At 41.5% G+C, this 22,212-nt stretch overlaps 1 protein-coding gene across 2 annotated transcripts in view; it reads left to right on the top strand.

Moving 5' to 3' along the window:
• The first annotated feature begins 4,617 nt into the window (after positions 1-4,617).
• Positions 4,618-22,212, top strand: part of WASF3 (WASP family member 3) — a 129,545-nt gene continuing 111,950 nt past the window's right edge. Inside the window, exon 1 of one of the 2 annotated variants that reach the window (XM_082700205.1) lies at positions 4,618-4,776. The gene's annotated coding sequence lies outside the window, so the exon portion shown is untranslated. The remainder of the gene's footprint in view (positions 4,777-22,212) is intronic. The other variant, XM_082700204.1, reaches the window with a different exon arrangement.

A 22,212-nucleotide genomic window follows, 5' to 3' on the forward strand; every position in this document is an offset into this window, starting at 1 on the left:
TATTCTCCTTCAAAAGGAAGCTAGACTAAGTGAAGCATGTTTATAAAGATTTATGTATGGAGCTAAATTAATTCTTGAAAACCGAGGTATTTGTACTCAGCATTTCACTTCATTCTGAGAACAAGTACAAATGAACATGTCGAAAGTATGACAGTTATTAGGCTTTTAATTTGGTTTCTTACATATTCTAATTATACTCTTTTAATCAGTATCCACTCTGGCTCTTTAGCTTCCCCAAAGTTAGTTTAGCTTCCCCAAACTGTGCTCTCAGTTCCTAATGCAAAAGAGTTTGTAATTTTTATGTACTATGACACTCTATTAAGTAAAAAGAATGGCAATTGTTTTTTCACCAAAGAATTTGGAATGGTAAAAGAGATCTTAAGCTAATCACTGGGAAAGTATCTAATTTATAGAGCCTCGTGAAAAAGACAATGCATCATCACTACCCACGTCATCTGATTAACGTAAAGATGACACTAGAACTACTTTTTTAACTGTGGGAACTTATCCAAGAGCTTGACCAGGCAAGGGTAAAGAGGAACAAAGATGACACATTTCAAGAGATTTAAAAAATATCGTTGGGAAGATCTTAGGAGCACGTTTGAGAGCTTGTTCAGTTGTCACAATAACACTAGACATCAGGCATTCAGCTCGCTGGTGGATCCAGAACTGGCTGCACCTTGGGCTTAATGCAAATCGTTTCATGAAAACATGAATGATGGCTCACTCACCTAGCATCACCAGAACTCTCTTAGTGTGGTGCCTTACCCCAGTCTCCCTTGCCCCTGAGTTTGATTTTACTATTTCCTCATGATACCGGTTCATGGGGATAAAGACATTCTATGTCAGACTGGACAGTTATGTACACAGAGACAGAGACTCAGTGAAGAAAGAAGAAGCAAATATGGTGGTGCCTAGACATTCGGTGAATCCGGATACAAGGTAGATAGGAGTTCATTGTACCAGTCCTTACATTTGAAAATTTTCAATGTAAAAATTGGGGGGAACCCCTAAATTGAAAAAATATATATGTGATAAACTTTTTAAGATTTAGACTTTTTAAGATTTAAATCTTTTAAGATTTGGCAATAGCTGAAGGGCAATACAATTTGTCTGTAAATCCATTAAAGGCCTATAAATAAAATGAAGGTGACTTCTCCAAAAACAAACCTTATTTCCTTTTTATTATGTTAGCTTCAGTATGTTAATATTATTAAGTTAAGTATAGTTCCCTTTTTAAAATGATCGACAGACTTTATTTTTTTAGTATAGTTTTAGATTTATAGCATAATTGAGCAGATAGTACACAGACTCAGTCTACTCTAACCCCCTCCTCCTCTACCCCTCACACAGTTTCTTCTGTTATTAACACTTTGCATTTTTGTGGTTATAATTAATGAACCAATATTAACACATTTTTATTAACTAAAGCCCATAGTTTACCTTAAAGTTCCCTTTTGTGTTGTATATGCTATGGATTTTGACAAATATATAATGTCATGTATTCACCATTGTAGTATCATATAGAATAGTTTCCCTGCCGTAAAAATCCTCTGTGCTCTGCCTATCTATTGCTCCTCCCCCCAACCCTTGGCAACCACTGATCTTTTTAGTCTTCATAGCTTTGCCTTTTCCAGAATCTCATAGTTGGAATCTACAGAATGTAGCCTTTTCAGATTGGCTTCTTTCACTTATCAATACACATTTATGATTCCTCCATGTCTTTTCATGGCCTGATAGCTCATTCTTTTTATCACTGAATAATGTCCTATCGTCTGGATGACAACAGTTTGCTTATACATTCACCTACTGAAGGATTGGTTGCTTCCAGTGTTTGGTGATTATGAATACACATTTGTGCACAAGTTTATGTGTGGACATAAGTTTTCAACTCATTTGGGTAAATACAAAGGAGTATGATTGCTAGATTGTATGGTAAGGCTATGCTTGGCTTTGTGAAAAACTGCCACATTATCTTCCAAAATGGCTATACCATTTTGCATTCCCATCAACAGTGAATGAACATTCCCATTGCCCCACATCCTTACCAGAATTTGATATTATTAGTTTTTTGAATTTTAGCTATTCTAGAAGATGTGCTATTTCATTGTTGTTTTAGTTTGCAATTCTCTGACATATGCTATTGAGGATATCCGTATTTGCCATCTGTATATTGCCATCTCTACCTCAGTGAGAGCTTTGTTCAGATCTTTGGCTCAATTTTAAACTGGGTTGTTGGTTTTCTTATTAAGATTTGAATGACTTTTTTTTTTTTTTTAAGTGTGTCATCTCATGAATAGAGGGAGGGTCCAATCACATATTCATTTATGCCACAACTATGGCAGAAATTGCATTCTTCTTCTTCTTTACTAACAAAAACCTGACATTGTTGCAGACAAGGTCCCTGGCCTTAAATACTTAGTATTTCAGACTGGCATTGAGTGGAGGTCAGGGGCAGGTGGTGGGGAAACGGTCAGTGTGACACAGTGTAGCCAGTAAATGCTGGTTGGGCCTTCCCAGAAAAATTGTTAAAAAGGAAGATCCAGTTGGCATGCACTTCTTTGATCTTTTGCCTTTTACCCATATCCCTGCCATTTTCCAGATTGTGATACAGTACCCAGAATGGGAACAATCATCTTGTGAGGAGACCAAGTCACCTGACAAGGACAGCAGAACTGATGGATAGAAGGAATCTGAGGTACACAACACGATGGAGGTGTTGCAGAAGCCCAGGGTTGTCTCTAGACTTCTTGCTGTGTGATGAGAAGCACCCTCTATTTGGTAAGAATTTAGTCAAGTTTCTGTTACAGGCAACCAATTCACTCCCTGATGTGGCAACGTTTTTTAAGCACTGTTAAGTGTGAGACGCTATCTCCCTAACAAGACTATTCTGAGCAATTTTTATTTAAAGGACTGGTTCACAGAAGTACTACATTTGAAAAAATTTCTGTATATTATAGACACAATGCTAGGATGGAGTTATATTTACATGTTCAGCACTGCATTAGACATTATGGGGAGAGGAAGCAAGAGTTTAAAATAAGGACCTTACCCTCATGGAACTTACCACCTAATTAGAGATAAGACCGACCTATGTGAAACAATCCTGAACGCTTCAGGACAGTAAGATTAAGGGTTAATAGTGGATGTAAACTGAGTGTAGCAGCAGTTCATATAAGGTGGGCTCACTGAAGAGGGAAGGAGCAAGGGAAATGTGATTAGTAACTCTGAAAACATACTTTTTGTAACCTACAGCTTCCTATTTTTGAGTTTTTAAGTCAATGACCTAAATACAGACATGGAGGCTATTGCTGGGGTAAGTGAAGACAAAAATGAAGGAAAGTCATTTTAATTTGTATACCAATTCAGCTTTGAATTCAGAAGAAATTTATCACTCTAGTATCAATATTTCAAACACAGACCACTGTTAAGAATTCACTACAGTTCTATTTACATTATTAATTGTCAGTATATTTCATGTTGACATGAAATGGAAACTAAGTACATGTTACCTTAAAATAGGGCTTTTGAAATTGTTCCTTTGGAAGTAAGGTGGGTTAACAGATTAACATGAAGAGGGACTGGGGATTTTTCTTCAGCACCTCTGGTATTGCAAACATTGCTAATATTGTTAGCAACTGCTATTCATTTTTCCTGGTAGTTCTGTAACTAGCTGTAACAGATGTGAACCGTTATCACACATCTGTACAGTCAAGAGCAAGACAACCTGAATTAGTTTTTTCTGGACTCTTCATTAGGATTTGAACTTTCTTCTTAAGTTTTTTTTCAATTTAGTGATTTTACTTGTAAATCAAAAAGAATAAAGGCATGCAAACTGAAATATAGATAACATTTCTATTTAATGTTTTTAACCTTTCCTTCAGGACCTAGGAGAACATACTTGGCTTTTCTTTCTTTTCTTCTCTTCCTTTCCTTTCCTCTTCCATTCTTAAGTTTACATCTGTGTCATCAAGTACCACCTGGCTGTGTTTCATTGCTACGGGGTTTAGTTTCAATGTTATGTCATGTTTAATAGGCATTGTGAATTTTCTCACATGTGGGGTGGAGGGAGACTGGAGACAAGATGATTAAAAAGGGAAGACTCTGTAGAAGGATATGAGAATAGGCAGAAACGCTAACGGATTTGAGAAGGGCATAAAACCAACAGATGACGATGGCTATTATCCTCTCAAGGTTGCCTGAACCCTTAACCCTGCAGGACCTCTGACTACCTACAGGTAGATGGACGTTTTTGCAGGAGCCCTCAAAACCCAGGTAAGGTTAGGGAACGGGTGGAAACTCAAAAGGACTGCAATGGGTACATTGTCAGCAAAGGTGATGGAAGGGCCCCTTAAAATAAACTCGGCCCAAAGTATCCCTGCCTCTCCACTCTGGAGGCACTAGGGCCAAAGCCTCAGCCGGAATGGGGGGCGGAGGACCGATCATGAGAGCCACCTCCTCCGCAATCCCCCGCCCTTCGGCGCCGACGCTCCGCGCTCCTTCCGTTTTCCCATTGGCTGAGGCGCTCGCCAATCCTGATGAAGCGGCTTGGTGAGAGGCCTCTGGTTGGTGGAGCCGGCGCTGAGTCCCCCTCTTGCTCCGGCCGGGCCCCCAGCCGAGAGGGGGCGTGACCGCGGCCGTGGCCGGGCCGGAGGCGGCGTCGCTGGCGCCGCTGCGTGCGGTGTGCTGCGGGGCGGGGGCGCCGGGCGGCCGCGGCGCGGTGGGACCATGGAGCTCGGAGCGCAGCTCCGGGGCCGGCGGCGGAATCGCGGACCGGTGAGTGCGGGTTGCGGCCGGTCGGACTCCTCGGTCCTGGCCCCTTCGCTGTTTGGCTCCCGGCCGAGCGGCTGCCCCGGGGGAGGGGTGGGCGCGGGCCGGGCCCCCGCAGCCCCGTGGCTAAGTGAAGTTGCTGCATCGCGCCGGGCGCTCTCGGGCGGGCTGCGGGGCCCACTGCGGGCCGCGGCGCCGCCCCGCGCCTTGCCCTGCAGCCCGGCCGCATCCTCCGCGCTGGCTCCCGCGCCGGCTGGGGCTTCCCGCCGTCGCAGCGCGGCCCGGCGGCCGCTCTCGCCCGCGCCGTCCTCCCCAGTCCTCCGCCGCGGCACTGCCCGGTGTGCGCTCCCCGGGCTGCGGGGCGGGCGCCCGCCATCCCGGCCGCAGTTGGCGTCCGGGCCTCCACTCGCGCCCCACGCACAGTGCCCAGGGCTACCCCGCGTCCGGGACTTTAACATCCCTCGGTACCGCGCGCCCTGTCCGCATGTGGCCCAGTCTCCGCATGCCCGTCGCCCTGGGTCGGGCCCACTCCATGGCTTCGCCCTCCCCGCGCCTCTGCGCCTGGTGCCCCCTCCCCAGGGGCTGCGGGCCCGCGGGGCTCCCGGCCTCGGCAGCCAGGCTCGGCTCCCCGAGCGCGGGGCAGGGGGTCGTACAACCGGCGAGGGGCGCGCTGCAGGGCGAGGGGAGAGGGCTGCGCGCCCGGGAGCCGCTTCGCGGGTATGGATCATCCCCGGGAGACTTTCCTTGCGCTGCAGGAGGGGGCCGCGGTGCCTGGCCTCTCGCCCTCCTCCGTGCCGGAGCTCCAGCGAGTGGAAAACCTTCCCCTCTCCGTCTGTGCTACTTAGAGGCAATGGCGATTTCTTCTTGGTTTAGCCTCTCTGCAAGGGATAGTTTCGTGGCGGAGAGTAGAGTTCTTAATTATTAAGAAGCTAACCGATGGGCTTACGGATGAATGGGAGCATCTCATTTTCTTAGCCACTGTTATGCGTATTAGGAATTCTTTCTCATGTGGGGATCAGTTTTCTATTCGCACTTAGTAGCAGTAATAATTTTGGAGTTTTTAAAACACCGAGAATTAAAAGGTTTTTTTTTGCTTTGTGATTGTCCAAATCAAATGCATGCTGGGGCATGAAATTTTAAGATTCAGGGCCCACATTTTATGAGGGGAGGGGCTAAGTATTTGAAATATTTTTTCATTTTATAAAAATTAGGTTTGTCTAAACTTAAATGTCTCCATCTCTATCAAAACTAAGTTTAGAGTGTTATAATTGACTTATTTTTCTGTTGCCTCTAGGGCACAGTCTGCTGAACCTCGGTTGCTTGCTTCTTTTTTGTATATGCTTTACTCAACTTTCCTTTTCTTGCAGTGAAACAATGCGGTGATTCTTGAAAGCTAGTTCTTTTATCTACGTGAGAGGTTAAACAAAGGAAAGCGAGGTTTGACCTTTCCCATAGGCAGTTTTTATTGTGTCTGGTCTCCTTTCTACCAGGGTCCCCATAGCGCTCATTTTTCTCCATTTTTGAAGATTTTAATTTGTATTCTCTAAAGTCGTGTCCTTTTGGATGTTTAAAACTCACTAGGTTGGGAAGTTTGACTTATATTTACAATCTGACCTGTATTCACTGTTGTCTTCTAGCAGGGAAAAGAAGCTAGTTCTGGAACTATCCACATATACAAATTATTCTTGCTACTTCCAGTTGCTGACTGTTATAGCATTGTTTTATCTGTTTCCTTAAAATTTATGACCTTATAGTCAATGTTGTGCTACAGTCTTTTTAAAAATTCTGAAAATAAAGGTGGAATGCACTTGGCTAAGTGGTCATGCCAACGCTGTAGACTCCTGTCTATTCTAGCGGGTCTTTGTAGGTCTCCTTTACACTTCCCATAGTAACCTGCATGTGGCAAGTCACCTTTTGGTTTTTGGAATGTTCCACTAAAACAGTTGCTTAATATAAGTATTAAAAGAATTGTCTGCTCTGGCCGGCCAGTGCAAGTTGTCTTCTTTTAGAGTTCCCAGAACTTTCTTTGAAGAATAATCACAGGTTATATTTTCCACTTATATGCTATTGTCATTCCTTATATTTTCTTGGGACTGCCTCCACGCTGCTGTACAGATGTAGATGCTTACCTTCTCAGTCCTTTTTTTCTTAGAAGCCGGTTTTCCTCTTTAAGGTCACATTTTCTCCGGACTTGCTCTAGGGTGCGTGGAGCCAAACGCTGCTTGCAAGTGCACGTGTTCTTCAGGACTGGTTCTTTACACAGGATACATTTTATGCTGGCAATACAGGAATAGTGTATGACAGTCATACTTAAATAAGGCATATTATAAAATCAGTGGAGTATCACTATGGAGATACATGGAGTAACAAATTTCAGTTCTCTTTACCTCCTGTTATTGGTGCCCTGTCCTGTTTCTTTCTCCAGAGGTAGCCACCCCTAATCCAGTGGGGTGGGGACATCCAGAATTTTTTCAGTCGGCTTTTTTCTTCAGAAGCCGTTTCGTGGATGCTTGCTAAGTACCTGTACTATTTTGATACAGGCATAGCAGAAATAAGAGAGAAAAGCTCTTAAGATGTTGATAGTCTGCCGAGACTAACTAACAATTTCAGCATGGTGCAATCAGTGCTGTGATGGCGTTAGTAAGCAGAGAAGGATGTGAAGCATCACATGAATGACCTAGTCAGTACATTCGCTTGCTTTATTGCAGAGTTGATCCTATGTGCTGGGGATACTAAGATAAGCAAGGTGGATACCTTTTGCAGAGCCTGTTCAGCTGGGTTCTCTTGGACAGTTTTAACCATTGGTTACAGTACAGCATATGGTATGTGCCCTGAAAGGGGTCAGCTAGAGGAGCTCACAGGATGACCGCAAACCCAAGCTTTGGGATGATTCAGAGAGATGAGAAAGGCTTCCCAGAGCAATAAGAGAGAAGGAAATTGGTCTGAGTCAGGGCTGAGGAGAGGCTTGATAAAGGCTGTCAGAGAGAGGGTGAATTGGGGCAACTGGAAACGTATGTGGCTCGGCCAATTGCAGAATTGGCAGGGAAGTGGCAAGAAACAGAGACAGAGGTGACTAGGGGCCGAGCCATAGGGGGGTCTTGTGATTCTTATTGTAAGGAGTTTGGACTCCTCTATAGGCAAAAGGAAACAGTTGCAGAATTCTGAAGCAAAAAGGCATGATCCGATTTGCCCTTTACAAAATGGATGGAGGGGAGCAAGCGTGGAAGGCAAGAAGGTCAAGGAGGTAGAATTGCTGGGACTTGGTTCTTGGCTGGGGGTTGTATGTGTGGTGGGGGAGTTTGGAGAGGGAGGAGTTCAGGGTGGTGCTGAGTCCTAACTGGCCAGTTGGGTGGATAATGGTGCCTTTCTTATGGAGCAGCAGCCATTTGGAGGAAAAAAAGACAGGTGCATTTGGCCTTGTTAAGTTTCAGGTGGCTATGGGACACAGTGTTTTAGGGATGTTGGGGTGTTGAGGGTGTCTGGACTGGAGACAGACATCTAAGAGTCCTTAGCACCACAGTTCCGAAACTGTGTGCTGATGTGGTGCAGTGAACTCACAAGGAGACTGCAGGATATTGAATTGTAGAAGGAAGCTCAAGGGTGCATAACATTTGTCCAACCCTGTGGGAAATGCTAGCTCAAAGTCATCAACAGTTTCTACTGTCTGTTGTGCTACCTTCCTTTTGATAAGTTTGTAAGGCTGGGTGTTCAGTGGTTGCATTTCCTGTGAAAATCAGTGTGGAACAGGAAATGAATGAGGTGATATGCAGTCCAACTCCAAGGTTTGAGAGATTGTACTTGTGGTTTATTTAATAATGACAGAAATAGACTGATTTTTTTCTCAGTTGAAGTGTGTTTTTAAAAAATGGGTAATAAGTTGTTAGGGCAAAAAATACTTAAGATATTTGAACTTATCCAGTGTTTCAATTACTCAGGCATTCCTTTTGGCCTGAGACACTAAGAGTGCAATGAACAGAGAAAGTCTCTTTTAGAGAAAGTTCCAGAACTTTCTGGAATCTCTGCCTATGCCTGTATTTGTTAATGGAGGCTGTGGATGAAGTTATTCAAGAAGTATGTACAGAGTGAGAAAAGGAGTGCTGTAGAATGTGATCTGAGGAGCTTTTGTGTTCAAAAGATACATAGGAGAGAATAGGCTCCCACACTGAGACTGAGGAGGGCAGTTGTGTGTGGGGGGGAGGGGTCCATGAAGAGTGTCTTAGAAGCCATGGTCCAAGGGAACATCACTAAAGAGGGATGCTAAACCAGGAAGTTACTAGTAATATAGGTGGTGTCAGTGGTGACACGGTGATGGGGACATGGGCGGGATGGCCAGGGGTTTAATAGTGGGAGCCAGGAAGTGGTGCCAGAGTGTGTAGACAGCTCTTAAGAGGGGTGGTGGTGGTGGTAAAGGGTGGGTCCAGGAGGATGGGTAAAGGGGTGGGGGTATTTCTTTTGTTGTTGGTTTTTTTGTTTTGTTTTGTTTTTGAGTGGAGGGTTTTGAGCATGTGAAGGAACCGAGAGAGAGAGAGAGAGAGAGAGAGAGAGAGAGAGAACACACACGTGTGCTCGCTAGCCAGAGATCCAGATAGAGAGTTGTTCTAAAGTTTCCATTGGATTTAGCCCTAGGATCAAATTACTGGTTTTCACTGGAGGAGTCTCAGGGGAGCCTTACTTCTGTGGACTAAGGAGTGGATGCCACTCATGCAGGGAAGCTAATCAGGGTGTTCACTGCTTCCTAAAACTTGGTTATGAGGAGGAAAGAAGGGCATTCACTAGAGAGGGACATCTGGTACATCTGGTACAGGGTGAGTTTTTTTTTTTTTTTTTTTTTAACAACGACTTATTTTATTAACTTCTTTTTAAAAAAGGATGCTTTTTTTCTTCTTTAAGACATGGTTTTCTTGGGACTCATGGGTCCTTGTCAGGGTGGGGTGCTCTGGGCAAGGCCGTGCCTCTTGTCCTGGCGTCCCCTGAAGGTCGTATTGTCTGTGACTGTGCTGTCCTGTTTTCCTTTCTGAGTGGACGCTTTCTGCTGTCAGTGTTCAAGGTCAGTTTTGTTTTGCGTAAGAGCCTATCCTCCCATCTTAGCAGATGTCCTTAGATTAGAATAATTTTTCCATACTCAGATTTTGCCCTTAATCTTTGGAGCTACTCTGTTTTGTTTCTTTTCCCTGGATCTGTGTCTCTCCTCTTCTCTTTCAGGTTAGCTCTTTTCTTCTGTTAATTTTTTTTTTTTTTTTTTTTTAAACTTTAAACATCTCAGATATCCCAGGGTAATTTCTCTTCTCTCAGGTCTGGTAGGTGCTTCTGGACCTCAACGCTGAGCTCAGTGTCTGGGATCATTTCTCAGAGACTTTTTGCTTATGGAGTTATCCCTTGGGCCTGTTCTTAAGGTGCCCTCTGACCTCTCGGAAGCAATGGCCTTGAAATTGACCAGAGACGTCTTCTGCTGTATTGTTTATTCTTGCACTATTGCAGAGTTTTATTTATTTTGTTATTTTTCTTTTATATTTTGCTTTACGGTTCTTTGCAGCAGTCCACACGTTTGAATGCCTACCACAGATCATTCTGGTTACCAGTGATAATAGCGTTGCTAGGACCAAGCTCCTGTCCTCCACACCTAGAGAGGGAAAGCAGAGGTAAATTGTTTTGTTAACTGTAAACTCATTGTGGGCAGGCACCAGACAGCACAGTGCCTTGTATATAGCCAGCACTTAGTAGATGTGTTCCAGCTCTGTTAAGTAACCTTTTAAGCATGTGGTCATGTGCACACTGTTGTTTGGGTCACAACCTTTGTGGCCAGGGGAAACACCCAGTGCCTCCTTCGCTCCAACTGGCCATTTTCCCATAGACTTTGTGATCTCTGGTCCTTGAGTACTTCCTTTTACTAGTGACTGAAAGCCGTATTGGATTTTTAAAGTTGTGCTCCAGTGCATGCTGAAGATTTTATTACCATGCTGCTGTGGTTCCATTTTAGCTCATCTGGCTCCTCTCATTGCGTGCTGTTATCCATTTCGTGCACACGAGCAGTTTAGAGAAATTATATTGCAACAGAAGAGTATGGATGTGATTGACTGAACTACGAATCCATGTGGCCATTTTTTATCAGCTAAATGGAAGAAATGGTGTATTCTTTGCACATAGTAGATACTCAACAAATATTTTTTCATCACCTGAACGTGTCCTGTGTTTTGATTCAGGACCACAGAATAAGCAGAACATGGTCACTACTAGGTAATTTTTAAAAACCTGGGCTGAGTCACTAGGCCCTATTAATGTCACAGTTTTGTTTTCAGCCCCTCAAAACATGTACATGACATCCCCAGTCCCTGTTTTGTAAGGCAGTCCTGTGTTAAAATTGTTACCTTGGCACAGTTCAGCTCTGAATTGACTTTGTAACTTTTTGCGGGGCCATATTCTAATGCTGTTTGGAATGAACACTTATGGAGAAGTTGGTGGATTTAAATCGCTCCCTGTGGAACATGGAAGGAACAATGTCTACACACTTAGGGGTTGAAGTATCTAGTCCAGTAGGGGGATGACATTAACCAGAAGTGTGACAGGAGAGAGAGGAGAGAGGGAGCAGCTTATGTTATATTTGTATCATTCTGACATTCTGAGAGAGTCTTTTCACAGCTTACAATGAGGAGGAACAGACGTGACTTCCATCCCTTCAAAAGTAAGATATTAATTTTGGGGGGAAATATTGTAGTTTTTCAATATAGGATTCATCCCCATTTTCGATAAAAGTAGAAAAGTACATTTTGTTTATAACCAAACCTAGAGAATTTAAAACATATCTTGGTTCTTGGCTTTCCATAGTATTTATTTCTTGTTCTGTATATCTTTTAGAGTTAATTATCCTGGTTTTCAATTTAAAAACCAGAAATGCACAGAAACCCCTAAATTCCCCAGTCACCTGTCTTCAGATTTTAATTACACACTGCAAACAACATTGTTTCCAAAGGCTTTACTAAAATGTGAATTGTCCTTTGAGATGTGCCAGGGGGCAGGGGGCAAGGTTATTAAAACATTACCTTTTTTTTTTTTTTGAAGGGGCATGGAGCCCAGCACAGGGGCTTAGATTCACAACCCTGAGATCAGGACCTGCACTAAGATCAAGAGATCACTTAACTGACGGAGCCACCCAGGCTCCCCAAAACATTACTACTTTTTAAAAGGTGTTATTTTAATATTGAATGATTGTGAGGCTTATCAATGATAATGAAGTTCATACATGAGTTACAGTTAAAGTTTTCATAGCTCATACACTGTTTGTCTTACATTACATAGACTAAAAAGTTCCCTTTCTGACATGTCTAGTTTTTTCCATACTACTTCTCAAAAAAAAAAAAAATGCAGAAACAACATAGCTTCATTGCATCACTTGATAGAATTATGTAGGGATTAGGTATTACAGGGGTTAGAACATTTTTTCTTTTACGCTACATTTATGGTTACTTAGTTGTCCTAGATAAGAGTTTAGAAATGTATTGTTCCATTTCCTACGCTATTTGGTTTCTAACGATTGTCCAATTCCATTTGAGACAAAATATATTGTCCTGCATTTTAGTATTTACCGAGCCTTCTTTCTTTCTGGACCCTGATACAGTTTATTCAACTGTTTATAAGTGAGAGTTACAAATAAGGTTTTCTTTGAATGTTTATATTTATTCAAATATATGTTTATCCAACTATATTTTTTGAGATTTTCGTTGTTGGAGATGCTTACGGTTTTACTGAACACAAACAGTGGATGTTTGTCCCTTGTCCCCCATAACACAAAGATTTGAATTAGCTAATAGGAAATACCCGTGACAATGAAGCTGAATATAAGTAATGAGAATTAAAGGTGTGTGAAGATCATGACTGAAAACAATAAAACCTATTCTTTCAACAAGGTTCTGGCCTCTCAGGTCAGTGTTTTAGTCCTAGAGAGCTAAGTTCTTTACTCAAGAAAGATTTCAGTGACTCAGTACAAAAAAGCTTTGGGGTCCTTCTGGGGTGGTCTTCCACAGGCCCCTTCCGGTAGTCAGGCTCTTTCCACTTGTGACTCAGCCTCCAATAGGAAGTGGGAACTTCCTCCTGCTCAATTCAGCGGGTGGGTAGGAGAGAGCCAAGTCCTGTGGGAGGTTTTATTGGCCAGCACACACCACTTGTCATCCCACTGGCTGTACTCAAACGTAGGCTGGCTCTGAACCCCCGCGAAGAGAAGACACAGATACTGGTGACATAACCAGTTTGCAGACTGGAACTTGGCTGAGTGTCCTGATGGCCCAAAAGAAGGGAAAACATTCTCAGTTCTGTGCTGTAGTTTCATCACCCACAGAAAGCATACCAGTTTCCTTTCCTTAATATGTTCTCTGAACTCACACTTAAGGTTTTGTATTGGTTACATTGAAAGCTGAAGTGAGTGACATGCAGCACAGAGAACATGTTTTTATTTTTATTTTTTTGAAGTAGGCTCCACGTGCAGCACAGAGCCCATCGCAGGGCTTGAAATCACTATTCTGAGATCAAGACCTGAGCTGAGATCAAGAGTTGGACACTTGAGGCACCTCAGTGGCTCACTCTGGTAAGCCACTGCCTTCGGCTCAGGTCATGATCCCAAGGTTCTGGGATCGAGTCTTATGTCATGCCCCCTACTCAGCGGGGAGTCTGCTTCTCCCTCTCCCCCTGCTCATGCTGTTTCTCGCTCACTCGCTCTTTCAAATAATGAATAAAGCCTTAAGAAAAAAAAAAGAGTTGGACACTTATCCAATTGAGCCACACAGGGACCCCTAGGATATGGTTTTTATGAGGCTGATTCTTCTCTGATTTCAAATGAATTGAAACACAACTTACTTAAAACATTTCTGGGGGCGCCTGGGTGGCTCAGTGGGTTGAGCCGCTGCCTTCGGCTCAGGTCATGATCTCGGAGTCCTGGGATCGAGTCCCGCATTGGGCTCTCTGCTCAGCAGGGAGCCTGCTTCCTCCTCTCTCTCTCTGCCTGCCTCTCTGCTTACTTGTGATCTCTCTCTGTCAAATAAATAAAATCTTTAAAAAAAAAAAAAACATTTCTGCAGAGGGTCAAACTAACTTTTATGTACTTTCTAGTGGTAAGAATAAACGCATTGCATATCTGTCAAAGAAGCCATTCAGGACTATATATTAGCTTCAAGTGGATTTTTTGGTAAAAGATTTATAGAAGCTGGTTTGGAGTTATCTTTTCTGATGTGGTTGGAATGCTGGTATTTTATTTTGTCAATTAAAGGTAGCCTTAGAGACCAAGAACAGGAATGATCGATTAATTCAAAGTCAATGTACTGCATGCAAAGCTTCTTCTAGGACTGGGGTTGGTAAACAGTAGCATTTGGGCCAAACCTGGTCTTTTGCCTGATTTTGTAAAGAAAATTTTATTGGAGCATGGGCTTGCCCACTCGTTTATATATTCTCTGGGGCTGCTTTCGTGCTATAGGGTAGAGCTGAGTAGTTGCAACAGAGATGGTCTAAACTACAGAGTGTGAAATATTCACTATCTCTTTAGAGCAAAACATCCCAAAACATCCCAACCGCTGTTCAGGAGGGTGAGGTTCTGCCCTTTCTTACTGAGATCACATTCTAGTGCGGAGGTGGGGGATAATAAGTGAATAACATAAATATATGTAACGATAAGGGCTGTAGAGAAAATAAAGAAGCAAGAGGATAGAGTATCAGGGACTGCCATTTGTTGTAATGTGGTCAGGGAAGTGGTCAGGAAAGGCATCCCTCAGATGACAGTTGACAGAGGTGTGATGAAGGTGAAGGAGTATACCAGGCAGGCAGTTATTTTGGCAGCTATTACTGTTCCTCCTTGTGGAAGGAGGAACAGTAAGTTCAAAGGCCCTTAAGGTGGTAGGAAGGTAGTATGAGTAAGTGGTGTGTGTGTATGTGTTGGTGGGCGGGGGCGGGGGGGCAGGAGGCGGTTTGAGAGGTAATAAAGGGCCAGATCCTGTAGGGTCCATGAGACTGTGGTGGCACTTTGGATTTTATTCTGAGTGAGTTGGAAAGCCATTGCAAGTTTTTGAGCAGGGAAACAATACCATTTGTCTGAGATTTTAAAAGGTTCACTAGGTATGCAGTGTAGAGAATAGATTGTAGGGGACAAGAAAGAGTATGAAGGAGTGTGTCTGCCTGCTAGGTATTGGTATGCTGAGGATATCAAAATGAATCAAATGCTTCCTTTCCTTGAGGGGCAATAGTGTAACAGCTGAGAAAAGCATGTAAAAAGATCACTATGGTATACAGCTATCGATGGGAAAGCCAAAAGTGCCCTGGGATTGCATGGGAGGGGTGCTTGGTCCAAGCGGGAGATGACACCCTGACCTGAGAAAATGGGAGGACACTGATGAAGACTAATTTGAATAGATGCCCATTCTGTACCCTAGCTTGGATATTCTTGGAAAGACTGCACATACAGACCGTCAGAAATTCGACCGTCAAGCAGAGGTGGCAGTGGGTTTCAGATTGTAATGATTGCTGTCTGGAGCATTGTGGGAGAGTGATTCTAAGATTGCATTGGGCCTCAATGGGATACAATGCAGTGGGCGCTGAAGGGGCAGGGCTGATCTTAGCCTTCTTTGCCAGAGAGCAAGACCAAGGTAATTTTGGTTCAGAAAAATGGAAGAAAAGTCATACACTATGGAGTGTATTGTGACACATTGCTAACTTTTTTCCATGAGCCAAGCAGTGTGAATTAGTTGCAAAATATACCTCTGAGTAATTAAGCAAGTTGATCTGCTGTCTGGTGTTATTGGATCTGACCCAGTGAAATCTTGGAGGATGTCTATAATGATGATTTTTGAGATAGGTGCTATAAACTCATTTTGGATAATAATTGGCTGAAAAAATTGCTGCCATTTTCACTGGCATTGAGAAAGTTATTCACCTTTCTTTTCTCTTTTGTAGAGTGTCTAGATTATCTGAAGAGAATTTTAGTGATTATAATATAGACTTTAATAGAAATAGAGAGATGAAAGAGATTCATTCTTAATCATAGAGGGAGTTACTAATATTTTTTTTACACAACGCTTCTATCAGAGTGAACAAACTTTAGTAAGGGTGTAGAAGATTTGAACAACACAATTAATAAATTTGCCTTGCATGGCTAGATGTTGTCCCTAACAACTTCAAAATACACAATATTTACTAGTGTTTGGACATTCACCCAGGCTGGCAGCTTGTGGGACAAAAGCAAGTCTCAGGATACTTCAAAGGATTCAAGTCAAACAGAACAATATAAGTTAAACTAAAATCAATAGCAAAAAGCTAAGTTGTTTCTAAATAACCCATGAATCATGGGAATTTTAAAAGATTGACAAAATATTTTGATCAGAATTAACATAAAAATACTGCATACCAAAATTTGTGGGATGCAGCTAAAGTTGTACTTAGAGGGAAGTTTATAGCTGTATATTAGGAAAGATGTATATTAGGAAAGAAGAAAGACTGAAAAAAATTTAGTGATCTGTGCAGCCATCTCAAGAGGTTACAAAAAGTACAGCAGACTAAACCCAGAGGAAGTACAGTTGACCCTTAACATGGGGGTTAGTGCTGCCAATCCCTGGGCAGTCAAAAATTCACATAAAACTTTTGGGTATGGATTTTAGGTCAGGGTCAGAAAACCTTTCCTTACATAAATGATTTCTTTAAGAACTTGGATAGTTTTCAGTTTTTACATTTATATTTCTGCTGTACTTGGAGTTTATTCTGATATGTGATATAAGAATGGATTCAGTTGTCCAAACATTTCTGAAATCTATCTTTGCTCAAGTCATTTGAAGTGCCACTATTGTTATATATTAGATTTCTAAATAGTAGATTGGGTCTATTTTTGGGATTTTGGTTGCATTTTTGGGGTCTGGCTGCCTATACAGGTGCTACTACCACAGTTTTAATCATGGAGCTTTGTTCTAATATTTGGTGGAGCTAGTTCTCCTTCAATAGCTCCTCCTAGTCAGTGTTAACTGAGTGTCAACTAGTGTAGCTCCATAAAGAAACTTCTGAGTAATTTTTATTGTAATTGCGTTCTATTTATAAATTAATTTAGGGAGAACTGTCAACCTGATAAAGTTGTGGTGTCTTGACCAAGAATGGTGGATTCTGGAGTCTCATTTTGTGTGCCTTTTAGGAATGTGTGAATCTTTAGATTTCTTCATGTAAGTCTTGAACACTTCTTGTTAAGTTTATATTCTTTTCTGTTGCTGTTTTAAATGAGGTTTTCTCTTCCATTGTACATTCTAACCAGTTATTATTTGTGTATATGAAAGCTATTATTATTTGTGTATATGAAGGTTTTGTTTTTTATATCCTGCTGCCTTGCTGAATTCTCTTTCTTGAGTTATTTCCATCATTAATTTTTTTGGTTTTCCAGGTTTACTGTCCTGTCATCAGCCAGTGGAGAATTTTATTTCTCCTTTTTCCATTGTTTGCGTCTTTGTTTCCTCTTATCTGACTGTATTGGTGAATGGCTCCAGAACAGTATTAAATCATAGAAGAGGTAGTGGGCATCCTTGCTTGGTTCTTGGCCTTTGTGGGCATGCCTCTGATTTTGGCCCAGTAGGGTGTTGGTGCTCCTACTCATTCATTCCCTCTTTCTCCCTCTATTTCTCTCTTTCTGTCTATCTCGGTAAAGTCTTGTTAAGGATTATTCCTCCATTCCTGTTCATCCAAGAGAGGATTTTTTCAAAATTAGGAATGGATGTTGAATTTTGCCAGGGGCTTCTTCAGCCTTTTTGGAGGTAATTGTGTATTTTATTTCCTCCTCTTCCTCCCCCAACCCCTGCATCTCCCCCACCGCCCCCCTTGGTAATTAGGTATTTTCATCCCCCCCACCAAAATTCTGTACCAACTGAATACTCCCTATTGTTTTCTTCCCCCAGCTCCTGGCAGCCACCATTCTCCTTTCTATCTATGATTTTGACTACTGTGGGTACTTTTTAAAAAAAATATTTTTTTATCTGCGAGGGAGAAAGAGAGCATGTGCACACAAGTAGGGGGAGGGGCAGAGGGAGAAGCAGGCTCACCTCTGAGCAGGGAGCCTGATGCTGGGCTTGGCTGGATCCCAGAACCCTGGGATCATGACCTCAGTGGAAGGCACAGGCTTAACCAACTGAGCCACCCAGGTGCTTCTAGATCTTATACTTTTAGTCCTTATTTTTCTCCCCTTGACCTGTTTTATGTATCGAGTGGTGCCTGTCTCTTATTTATAGAGTTTATATTTCTTTCTTCTTGGATTGGTTATAGTTTCCGTTACTAGGTTTACAGATGTTAATAAGATTATTTTCATTGTGAAATAATAGCTTTTAGGATTTATCCATTCAAATACTTTTTGTCTTAAATTTTATTTTGTCTGGTATGATTGCAACCTAATTGTCTTCCATTTGTCCGATAAGTTCCTGTGTGTCCCTTTATTTTTAACCTTTTTTTAATCATTGCATTTTATTTTTAAAAAAAGATTTTATTTATTTATTTGACAGAGACACAGCGAGAGGGAGCACAAGCAGGGGGAGTGGGAGAAGGAGAAGGAGGTTTCCTGCTGAGCAGGGAGCCCATTGAGGGGCTTGATCTCAGAACCCTGGGATCCTCACCAGAGCTGAAGACAGAGGCTTAACTGAGTGAGCCACCCAGGTGCCCAATGACTATATGCTTTCTGCAGTTGTGAATGGATATTTGAGATTTTGATCCCTAGTTTTGATAATTAAGAATAATTGTTCTGTATACACTTTTGATGTAATGGTTAAAAGAATGGGATCTGGAGTCCCATGGCTTAACTTCAGATCCTAATTTCAAAACATATTAACTCTGTGATCTTGAACAAGTTATTTAGCTATATTTGCCTCATTTCTTCGTCTGTATAATGGGTGATTATACTCACACTATTGGTTAATCTGTTTATTATGTTAAAGAATACAAGGTCACTGACACAGGGCCTAGCCCATAGTAAGAACTCAGTATGTATGTATATTTTTCAGTTACTTATTTTTTTGCCTTGAATTGTATTATCAGTGTTGCCATTTCTGTATAGGCCATTATTATTTCTGTAGTGCATTTTTGTCTGCTCCCTTTCTTTAACCAATTCTGTGTTCATCTTTTAAAATTTTGCGGGAGTATCTAGATGTGGAATTCTTTCAGAAGTTTTATGAATCATTGCATTTCAAATATGTCTTCTCATATGTACAGCATAGAGTTGGCCTTTGGTCTCTGAGTAAGTTTGAAGAATTCTCAAGTAGACAAGTTCAGTTCATTCACATTTACTGTCATAACTGATATATTTGTTTTTACATCGGTTATTTATGATATAATTACTTACTGTTTCACTCATTATTAGGTGTATTTTCCTTGAGTTTAATAAAAAAACTTCATATCTAGGAAGGACTAAATTTTTGTTCTAGTGGTTACTTCTCAATTATATGCATTTGTAGTACCTTTAATCCCCTTCCCAGTTTTTAACCTATTCTTTTACTATCTTCTATATCACCTTTAAATGGCATCGTTTGATGTTCACCTGTAACCTATATAATAGTGACTTTATTCTGTTCTTTTTTCTTTCTCTTTTATCTTCCCATTATTTCAGTCGCAATTTTCTACTTTGTCATAGGTTTATATACCATTCATCTGCCCATGACGCCAGTCTTGTTTTTAGTTTTAGTTCTATAATTGAATGCATAAACTGTTCACTCGTTATTAATACTTTTGTGTAAGCTTCTTCAGTCATTCTGTTACCCGTGGGAGAGTCTGCATTGTGTGAATAGATGTCTCAGTTCTTAGATTCCCTGTGTGAGATTTATGTTATGATCCACACAGTCATACTTGAATAAAGACAGCCAGAAGGAAAGTAGCAAGCACAAAGCAGTTTATTAAGGACGGTATACTCTCAAAATGAGAGAGTGGACAGGCCCAGAAGTGGCAACTGCACTGGGGTGAGTGGTGTCTCTTCATGTTTGCATAGGTTGTGGGTCATAGTGAGGTTGGTCTCCGACCGAAATTGATTCCAGTCATCCAAGCGTCGCCTCCTACTGGTTAGGAGGGGCAGTTTTTGGCTCTACAAGGTTCTTGTCATAACTGTTATGGCCATCTTCCCCCATGGGGAGTTGAAACCACAATGTAACTATGTTATAATGAAGCTCTGGGTTACCCTGGGGCAGAAGTTGGAGAGAAGAGTCATGTTCTTCACCTGCAGCTCTTGGTCTCTCAGCCCTGGGTGTTGGCAGCCATAAGGCAAGGGTATTGAAAGCCTCAAAATCAAGATGTTGTGCCTTCAAGCTTCTACCTGTCACCTGTTTATGACCACCTTTGCCTCCAGCCCTGTTTAACTGCCTTGTTTAGATGGAGTTCAAGCCATAATGCATCCATTGACTGTAACGGATTAACTTCTTTCCTGTGCATCTAGAAGGGTATTAGTTGTGTATCTTTGGAAGAACTGAAAAAATAGTCGCTCAGATTGTTCTGGGGTGTACTGTGATTCAGATGATGAGCCTGAGTTGAGAAGGGTGATCAGGATGGGTGCACATATAAGTATTTTGTGAGTTCTTGCTTGTTCAAATAGTTTTCAAAGCCTTGATACGTAAATGATAGTTTCGCTGGGTATAAAAACCTTGTTTTTGCTCTTTTCCCTTAAGTTTCTTGAAAATGATTTGCTACTTTTGTGTAAGTCTGACTTTCTGGTATTGTAAGTTATCTTTTTGATATCTTAAGTCTGACAAGGTAAAATTTTATTTATTTATTTATTTATTTTGGATTTTTATTTATTTGACAGAGAGAGAGAGACACAGCAAGAGAGGGAACACAGGCAGGGTGAGTGGGGGAGGGAGAAGCAGACTTCCTGTAGAGCAGGGAGCCCAATGCGGGGCTCCATTCCAGGATCCTGAGATCATGACCTGAGCCAAAGGCAGACGCTTAATGACTGAGCCATCCAGGAGCCCCTATTTATAGAGTACATTTTAGAGTTATTTGTTCTTTTCAGTTTTCACTAATTGGCTCTTTTAATGTGTAGCTTCAAGTCTTTTTTAATTTCCAGAAAAGTGTCTCTGATTATTGTTTTAAATACTCTCTTTCAGTATGTTAAATATCTTTTCCAAGAGTCTGGAGTACAAGTATCTTGGAATATATATATCTTCAGTTACATGATGTTTGACTTTCTTTGCCTGTTTTCTGTTTCATTCACTTCCTTTCTGTATACTCATTTCTTTATCTTTTTATTTTGGTGGTTTTCTCATTTTTTATCAACACCTTTCATTAAATTTTCATTTGTATTTATTCTCATTTGGACACCTTTTAATTCAGTCTTTTTTAATAAGATTTTTCAAAATTTCTTTTTTTTTTTTTTAGCATTTATTGGCTTATTTTATTTTATTTTATTTATTTATTTTTTTTAATTTTTTATTTTTTATATACATATATTTTTATCCCCAGGGGTATAGGTCTGTGAATCACCAGGTTTACACACTTCACAGCACTCACCAAAGCACATACCCTCCCCAATGTCCATAATCCAACCCCCCTCTCCCAAACCCCCTCCCCCCAGCAACCCTCAGTTTGTTTTGTGAGATTAAGAGTCACTTATGGTTTGTCTCCCTCCCAATCCCATCTTGTTTCATTCAAAATTTCTTTTGTAAATAAATTCAGTTTGCTTTTGTTTCACTTCCTTTTCACACTGATTCTGATCTCAGTTTCTGTATTAGATTTGTAGGTGCCTATTGGAGGCTGTTCAGTTCCGTTTTGAGTGTTGTGTTACAGATTTCTTTGCTTTCAGGGTAGGGGGAGAAGTTGTATTAGTGAAATGCTTTGATTTACATTTTGTTTTCTTATAGGAGTTTTGTATGGGTATGGACTTTATTTTCTTTGAATCCCTGTTTATTTTATGAGTAGGTTTTTTGGTTGGAGAGCATTCTTTCTAGTTGTTTCTTCCTCAGCATTCTTTTTCAGTGATTTTTTTTTTTTAAAGATTTCATTTATTTATTTGACAGACAGAGATCACAAGTAGACAGAGAGAGAGGAAGGGAAGCAGGCTCCCTGCTGAGCAGAGAGCCCGACATGGGGCTCGATCCTAAGACCCTGGGATCATGACCCGAGCCGAAGGCAGAGGCATTAACCCACTGAGCCACCGAGGCGCCCCAGTGATGTTGGTTTTGATGGGTGGATGATTTGTCTTCTTTTGCTTTTGTTTCTGCAGTTCCTTAATTTTTCTCTTATTTCTTTGTTTCCATTTTCTGCCATGTCTCCAAGAAGTGCCACTCTCTCTAAATAATGACCCTCCCTCACAAACAGTGCTTCTCCAAGGCTGAAACTTCTGGTTCCACTCACTTTCATGCCCCTTTCCTATACCCAGTTCTGTGAACTTATTAAGCAGTATAGTATTAACATGTATAAGTGTAGCCAAACATGATTAATGAAACTGAGTAGAAAGCTCTGAAGCAGGCCCAC

The sequence above is a fragment of the Mustela nivalis genome (genome assembly GCF_964662115.1).
Source record: "Mustela nivalis genome assembly, chromosome: 15".
Taxonomy (NCBI): Eukaryota; Metazoa; Chordata; class Mammalia; order Carnivora; family Mustelidae; genus Mustela; species Mustela nivalis.